This window comes from Phyllostomus discolor, chromosome 9, assembly GCF_004126475.2.
Source record: "Phyllostomus discolor isolate MPI-MPIP mPhyDis1 chromosome 9, mPhyDis1.pri.v3, whole genome shotgun sequence".
NCBI classification, from domain to species: Eukaryota; Metazoa; Chordata; class Mammalia; order Chiroptera; family Phyllostomidae; genus Phyllostomus; species Phyllostomus discolor.
Genome location: NC_040911.2, coordinates 33,497,754 through 33,506,327, shown reverse-complemented (window position 1 = coordinate 33,506,327; position 8,574 = coordinate 33,497,754). Strand labels below are relative to the sequence as shown.

General features: G+C 40.2%; 1 pseudogene; it reads left to right on the top strand.

Annotated features, from left to right (window-relative positions):
- The first annotated feature begins 1,347 nt into the window (after nt 1-1,347).
- Nucleotides 1,348-2,796, top strand: LOC114505989 (annotated as a pseudogene).
- Nucleotides 2,797-8,574: the final 5,778 nt, after the last annotated feature.

Here is an 8,574-nt window from a genome sequence, read left to right as displayed (position 1 = left end):
AAAGAAATAATTCATTTTAGAAACCTCCAGAACATTTCAACTCTTCAAAATAACTATTTTGTTTATTGGCTAAGTTTATTCTTAGACCTCCTGAATATTCTTGCGTCTAACCTTAAAAGGATGAAAATTTCCCACTTGGGGAGAGATTTTGACAAATGTCACATCCTAAGGATATTTGTAAACAAGAGCTATCCCATGACCAGCTAACCATAGAGAGACCGCTTTCGAGAATGTTCTCACATCAATGAGCCTACACTAAATGGACGTGAAGTCTGCTTTTCATGAACTTCCTTCAATGGTCATTTGGAGCTTCAAGCTTCACTGGGGTATTTCGGAAGCTATGCAATGATTAACTTTTCTTTTCCTAAAGTTTTAAAATTCATATCTCTTACCATCATAAATTAAATTACTTCAATCTTTATCTAAATGAAATCGACATTTGGCAGGCAATGATTTTCTTGCTTGAATGGAGGTGGCATGGCTACTTTGACCAGCGTGGCAGAGAGAAGTCAAGTATCAGATAAAGTAGATCGTCTCCAGGTTTTCATCGAAACTTGATATCCTGTTATCACAGAATTGAGGCTACAAGGTTTCCAGTATGAAACACATTCATTGCTTCCTTAAATCTGCAACCTGAAACCAAAGCCAGAATTTTAAGTCACAAAGACATCACTGATAGCACACGGGAAATTTTCAGATGTGCCAGGGGATTTAAGGAACATTGCTTCCATTAATCTTGCTGAAATTCTCATGACTAAATCCCTGTGCATTGCTTTTAAGATTTGCTCAAAAATGTCTCAGCATACAAAGCATGGGCAAGTTATTCATTACAGCTTTTACTTTACAGCATTCTGAAACTGTTTCTAAGTAATGTAGCACTGACTTTCCTCTTCTATAAAAGACCATAAGATACATTTTGCCTAAATGAAAGATTTGCTTTTTGATAATGTGAACTTTTACAAAGTGTGAAAACTAGTTTTTATACTGAGCTTGACTGAGAGGAAAATAGTAGTAAAAATAAAAGAAACTATAGCAGGTCTATTGATCTGTACCAAAAAAATGATACAAGCCTAGATTTTTTATTGCATGTGTGTGTGTGTGTGTGTGTGTATTCTCAGAATATAATAATATGTCTATATTTTCTTATCTATATATTTATCTGCCTATTTATCCATTGATTAGGTGCTGCAAATACCAAGATTATAACACAGAGAATGGTTTATGGTACACTGGGGAGATCAAAAGACAAAGTGTAGCAAAGACATGTAACAGGGGACAGTGGAACTCAGCCTTGGCCACAGGTGCTGTGTTTTTCCTCTCTTTGCTCCTGCCCGGTCTGCTGCTGCCATGGCCCAGGCCGATGTTGCACTGATTGGATTGGCTGTCATGGACCAGAACTTAATTTTGAATATGAATCACCAGAGCTTTGTGGTCTGTGCTTTTAACAGGACAGTCTTCAAAGTTGATGATTTCTTGGCCAATGAAGCAAAGGGAACCAAAGCGATTGGTGCTCACTTCGTGGAGGAGATGGTCTCCAAGTGGAAGAAGCCTCGGCAGATCGTAGTGCTTGTGAAGGCTAGTCAGGCTGTTGATGATTTCATTGAAAAATTGGTACCATTGTTGGACATGGGTGACATTATCACTGATGGAGGGAATTCTGAATACAGGGATACCACAAGATGATATAGAGACCTCAAGGCCAACGGAGTCTTGTTTGCGGTGAGCTGCATTGGTGGTGGAGAGAAAAGGGCCCAGTATGGCCTGGCGCTTATGCCCAGAGGGAATGAAGAAGCCTGGTGTAACATCCAGATGATCTTCCAGGGCATCACTCACTGCAAAAGTAGGAACCTGAGGGCCCTGCTGTGACTGAGTGGGGCAGGAGGGAGCAGAGCACTTTGTGAAGATGATGCACAATGGGATCGAGTATGGGGACATGCAGCTGATCTGAGTCTTACCACCTGATGAAGGATGTCCTGGGTGTGGAGCACAATGAGATGGCACAGGCATTTGAGGACTGGAGTAAGACTCATTCCTGATTGAAACCACAGCCAGTATTCTCAAGTTCCAAGACAGCGATGGCACTCCACTGCAGATCAGGGACAGTGCAGGGCAGAAGGGCATGGGGAAGTGGACTGCCGTCTCAGCCCTGGAGTACGGTGAGTACATCACCCTCATCAGAGAAGCAGTCTTTGCCTGATGCTTGTCATCATTGAAGGATGAGGGGATTCAACCTAGCAAAAAGCTGAAGGGACGTCAGAAGATCCAGCTTTAAGGCAATAAGAAATCATTCCTTGAGGACATACAAAAGGCCCTCTATGCTTTCAAGATCATCTCCTATGCTCAAGGCTTTATGGTGCTAAGACAGGCAGCCACTGAATTTGGCTGACCCTCAAAAGGGTGCCATTGCCTTGATGTGGAGGGGTGTGGGCTGCATTAGCAGAAGCATATCCCTAGGAATAATAAACTATGCATTTGATGGAAACCCAGAACTTCAGAACCTACTGCTAGATGCTTTCTTTAAGTCAGCTGTCGAAACTGTCAGGACTCCTGGTGGTGAGCAGTAAGCCCAGGGGTCCAGAAAGGCATCCCCGTGCCCTGCTTCACCACCGCTTTTCCTTCTGTGATGGCTACAGACGTGTAATGCTGCCAGCCAACCTGACCCAAGCTCAGCAGGATTACTCTGAGGCTCATACCTATGAACTCTTAGCCAAACCAGGGAAGTTTGTTTACACTGACTGGTTGGGCTGGGGCGGGGGGAGGGCAGTGTGTCATTGTCTCCATACAATGCCTAATTAGACTTGGGTCACCCACCACTGTGGATGAGACATGAGACAAATTCACACGGACTACTGAGTCCTGTGGAGGAAAAGGGAAGGCACGGCCACTTTCTCAAGGGGAGACCTTTTTGACCCTTGCCTTGACAAGCTTTTATTGCTTTTCTGGGCACATTACATGATGGTCCTCATTTACTATACAGAGGTTTGCTTTAGGTAGTTACCTTTTACAGAAAACAAAGGAGAGGATGCCACTAATCACATCTCAGAAGAAGGATATTTGCAAATGCAAAGGGACAAGTGGTTGAACTGGCTATACTCATCCTTGGAAGGTTTAGCACAGACTTTAGGAAGTTATAGTAAGCACTTGCTGCCTCAGTTCAGGGTGAGGGAGTTTAGCAGAAAGCAAGTCTCAAAGCAGTCAGGGTACAATGCAGGTCTGATTCCGCATGGGAGAACCTATCCGTGGGTGTGGGTCCTGTGCATTGGACCTCACCTTCCACTGAGAACTGGGCCCATGCCATGCAGAATGCTCTCTTATACACCACGATGCCATAGACAGAGACATTTCATTTGCCACACAACACTGCTTGACATGGCTCTTTGCCTTACCTTCTGTTCAGATCTTTTAAAATAGTGTCATAAGAAACTCCTGAAGAGTCACCCCAAGCTTACTTGGGGAGTGGTTCTGTGAGAACTCTTGTGCCCTCTGCCACTACTTCCTGGGACAGAGGGAGGATTGTCACGTGCTCCACAGAAGGAGCCAGCTCCCTGAAGTGGTCACTGTCCAAATGCCTCTGTGGATCAGAGAGACAACCCAAGTTTGCCTGGATAGAGAGATCACAGAGAATGGAAGAGATCTTGTGGAATCTGCTCAAACTGGATCCTTTGCATCACTCAGCTGAATTTCCCTTTCCTCTATTTAATAAAAGCTACATTATATTTCAAAAAAAGATAGGAACAAAGGAAGTAATGTAACAGAGAAGAAGAAACCTGAGAAAGGAAAATATTTGAGGCACACAGGGTCATCTGAGGATTTGAATTATGGAGCTAGTTGGGTAGTGTGGTAACATAAAATTAATATCTCATAAAGTCAGATTTAGAGGGTTTTGCAATGCAATGAGAATTTTCCCTTCCTTTCATAAAGATGAAATACCAAATCAAGAATTAAGAGAGATAATTTAGGAGATTTCATGAACGAAAAGTTGGCATGAGTAGACAATGAAGGCAGGCAAGTCAATAAAGAAACTATTTCATAGAGCAAGTACAGAGGATATAATACAATATGGGTTGGCCAGCAATGGGCAGAAAAAGAATTAGATTAAGAACTTGACTGAGTATGTGTTATGGGGGAAGAGGGGTCAATGACTGAGAATTTTAGCATACAGGGTTGAGATATAGCAGAGAACAGATGAGGTGGTCTGAAATTGAGACAGAAGAGAATGATTTCTGTTGGTTATGAGAACTAGTGCTCTCTGAGGCTTGTGAGTAATTGCTGAGTGAGTTTGGGGGCTGTAGGCACAGAATTTGAAACATGAGCTTATAAATTATGGGACTGATGAGCTCATCTGGAGAAATTTTAAAAAGAGTCAGTGAAGATGAGGTTGACTGGGGAATCTTGGTGGTGGCAGAAGTTAGAGAGGTAAGAGGGCCAAGAAAGCTTCCCCAGGGGAGTTTATCATTATAGCCATGGAGAAATGTCATCAGAGGCCTGACAGGCAAAGTGGTTGAGGAAGGTGAAGCCATTAGTTTGGGTCACTATGGGGTGATTTGTATGCTTACAGACAGCCTTTTCAATAGAACGGTAGGGATTTAGGAGTGATTGTGGATATAAATGATGAGAGATATGAGGTGGAGGGAGGTGGTATAAACTTACTTTTGTAGATGTTTGGAAACAGAATCAAGGAGCTACATGAGGTAGTCTCTTGAAAAGGCACAGGTTGAAAGCTCAGAAGTAAAGAGAAGGGATTGGTGGTTGCCAGAGGCTAGCGACTGGAAGTTGGAGTAATGGGTAAAAGGAGTCAGGAGGCACGAACTTCCATTTATAGAACAAATAAGACATGAGAAACAATGGACAGCTTGGTGACTTTTACAATAATATTGTATGACATGTGTGAAAGTTACTAAGAAACTAGATCATTTTTCATCACAAGAAAAAAATTCTGTATTGTTAATGAATGTTAACTGGATTTATTATGATCACTTTGCAATATATATAAATATTGTTTTTTACTTGAAACTAATAGAGTGTTGTAGGCCTGTTATACTTTAAAAATGAAACAAGCATATGTAAGTACCAAAAACATAGAAAAGTCATAGTTGAGAGAAAGATGCTTTAGGAAGGGAGACCCTAGAGTATTTGAATAGTACACTGGGGAGTCCAGTGGAGAGAGAAAACCTGCAGGCAAAGGAAAACTTTGACATTTCACTTCAATCTTTAAGAAATTGCTTTCTCTCTCATTATAAAGTCCTGCACGGGATTATTTGGGTCATAATAACTGCTTAGAGAGCTACCTGCAAAGACCCTCCTATCTCACAAATTAGCATTTTAATAAAATGAAGTTTATGTCATGTCTTGTTATACTTTATTTTTTGTGAGTTTTGATGGAGTCATTTATAGCCTTTATTCAGGCCCCAGAATCACAAATTGCTGTCTTGACAAGTACTCTTATAATCATCACTGTGGAGAGAAGGGGCATCATAAATCTGGTGAGTTTATATAACTTTCTCACTGAAGTGATACACAAGGACTGTCCAGAAAAAGTCCAGCCATTGCTAATATAACAGGAACAGCTTGTGTGACATCAGTGTAACCTGGCTGTAAAGGACAGTGGACTGGAATGTGCATGCATGAGCAATAATGGCTTCACTATGTTAGTCAGTGAGGGTGGTAGGCACTGTTGAGTGAGCATGTGCACTGTGTGGCTGTCACATTAAAAATGACTGAGCTACTAGAGCAATAAATCTGTATCAAATTTTGCTTTAAGCTTGAACATTCCTTCAAAGAAAAAATTTGAATGATTCAGAAAGGCCAGCTATGGGGCAACTGGTGATTGGCAGCTTTATCATGACAATGTGGCCACTCATGCATCACGTCTTATGTAGAGTTTTTTGCCAAAACATCTACTTACTCTGCCCCCACTACAGAACAGATTTGGTGCCCTGTGACTTCTGGCTTTTCCCAAAACTAAAATCACCTTTGAAAGGGAAGGGCTTTCAGACCATTGATGAAATTCAGGAAAATGTAGTAGGACAGTAGATGGCAATTGGGAGAACTATGTGAGGTCCCAAGGTGCCTATTTTGAAGGGGACTGAGGCATTATTGTCCTATGTACAATGTTTCTAGTATCTTGTTTCTTCTTCGATAAATGTCTTGATTTTTCCTATTACAGAGATGGATGCTTTCTGGACAGATCTCGTATGTGGCTCCTCCTCACATCTCACTGACCAAGTTAGTCTACATAGCTACCTGACCTCAGGTGGTCAGGGCAGGGCAACCCGATGTGGTGGCTGGAAGGACAACCAAAAATTTTGTGACCATTTGTAGTGATTACACTACATTAAAAGCCTGGAAGGGAACTGTGGGATTCAGAGGAGATGGATGAGGGATCAAAATGGGTTGTATTAATTACATTATTCAATGCTATTAGGCCCCTTGAAATGCATATAATATTGAAATCATCTCATAGGAACACCTGTGAAAGGGAGTGCTTCATAATTATTTCTGAATGCTTCTAATAAAATGAGACAATTAGCCTCCTCTAATGCATTAGTTATGATAAGTTTCATCTGCATGTGACAGGAAAAAGAATAGTATGACAATGGCTTCAAATAAGAGATAATTATTTTTATCTTATGTAAAAGTATGGATATGTACAGGGCCTCTGTGGTCCTGAAGGACTAGGTTTTCTCTACCCAACTTCTTCACCACCTTCAAAGTTTGACTTCTGTTTCATGATCCAAGGTGCCTGTTCCAGTTTAAGCCATTTCATCTGCACATGAACAGCAGGACACTTCCTAAAAGTTTCACCACCACTTCTGGATATATTGTCTTGGCCAGAACTTAGATATATTCCCACAGCGAAGTCTGGTCTATGTGGTCTTTACATTGGTTGCCCTTGAGCTTAATTAGCATTTGAAAGTTCCATTTATGAATAACAAGAGGAGAAATGGTATCATATAACTATTCATTTTAGATACTTCACTATGCCTGTGTGGAGGGTCTGCCTCTTTTATTTAGGGTTTCCTCCTATTTTTAGCAATTCTTAGCATGGACAGGAAATAGGGATTCCATGCTCCACATCAGAAATGTAACAACTCACTTGGAATACATGTATTTTGGAGCTAGAATGTCTTCTCTAGCCTCTTACTCAGAATGGCGCAGCACTTTGAGAGAATGAGCATCCTCGCTGGTTTTGTGCCCACTTAACTATCTCCACTAATTCCCAGCTCATGCAGGGAAATGAGAGTGAGCTTGAAAAAAATGTGAACAATATTTTCAGTTGGCTATGAGTTTAAGTAGTAGTTCCCTACCCAGAACTGGTCTCCACGTGGAGTTCCTGCTATAGAAATTCAGAGAGTGAGTTTTGGAGAGTGGTAAAGATTCTTTGTTTTCACTTTACTCCCATTATGGGAGCTGTAAGATGGAACAGAGTTTACCGCTAAAAGAGAGGAGATAAAATGCTACGGAACTTCAAAAGCAGGAGAGGTTGGCAGCTACACTTGACCCAGCATTAGACCTGGCACAGATTTCAGGAAACAGTAGAGATCTTTTACTTTATACTTTTGGTTTTTATTTGTTCTTTGTTAGATCCTTTCCACTTTATACAGCAGATGCTGAACTTACATCATTATTGTGTTGGTAGTGGTAACACAAATTTGAATTGTTGGGAGCATGTATTATTCATGTTGCAGATGAGATAATGTTTGCCAAAGATGCATGAATTAAATATCCAGTAGCCCAGGGCTTGATGGAGCTCTCAGTCAGGGAATGTAGAGTGTGTTGAGCACACTGTGATGTCTGAGATTCCTGAGGAGTTAGGGTGCCCCTTCACGTTGTTTTGTGCTTTAAGATAGAATAGCAATGGCAAAACAGAAAGGGACATCTACAGCTGAAGATTTTACATTTAATTAGCAATTGGATCATAGTCTGGATCAAGGCAGAAGGGAGTAAAAGATGTATATAAATCAATGCTAAGTACATAAAAAAATGAGCACTATCATTATTTTGCAAAATAACATTTCAGATCATTCCCTGATGTCATCTTTAAATCTCATATAGTATTATAAAAATTTTTGCCTATTAAAGAAAATTTATTTTCCTCTGCATTTTGTTCAAGTTTTCATTATTATGGATTATATGTAAAATTCAATATGAATTATTTTCTTTTTAATTCCTGGCCAACTCAAAAATTTTAATAATTGCACAGCCTTTTCATATTAACAACTGTATCTAGATGTTAAATAACCCTTCTTTTGACAAACAAAAATAAATTAAGAAAATATATTGCAACCATTGACTTGGACCTGATACCATGCCATTTATTTTTAGGCCATTTAAAAATATGTGACACTGTCTATATCACAAAGAAATGTTCGAAAATAAGGCTTTATTATAGGTTGTCAAGTCAGCTTTTAAAGTTCAAGGACATATAGCCTTAGCATATTTATTTATTCATAACTTATGCTGGTTTTATTTTAAGTGGATATGCATTAATAAAAGATAACGGTTGTTTATGCCAAATCATATCTTTTTTTCTTTATACATAAGAAAAGCAAAGCAACCTATAATTTTATATAG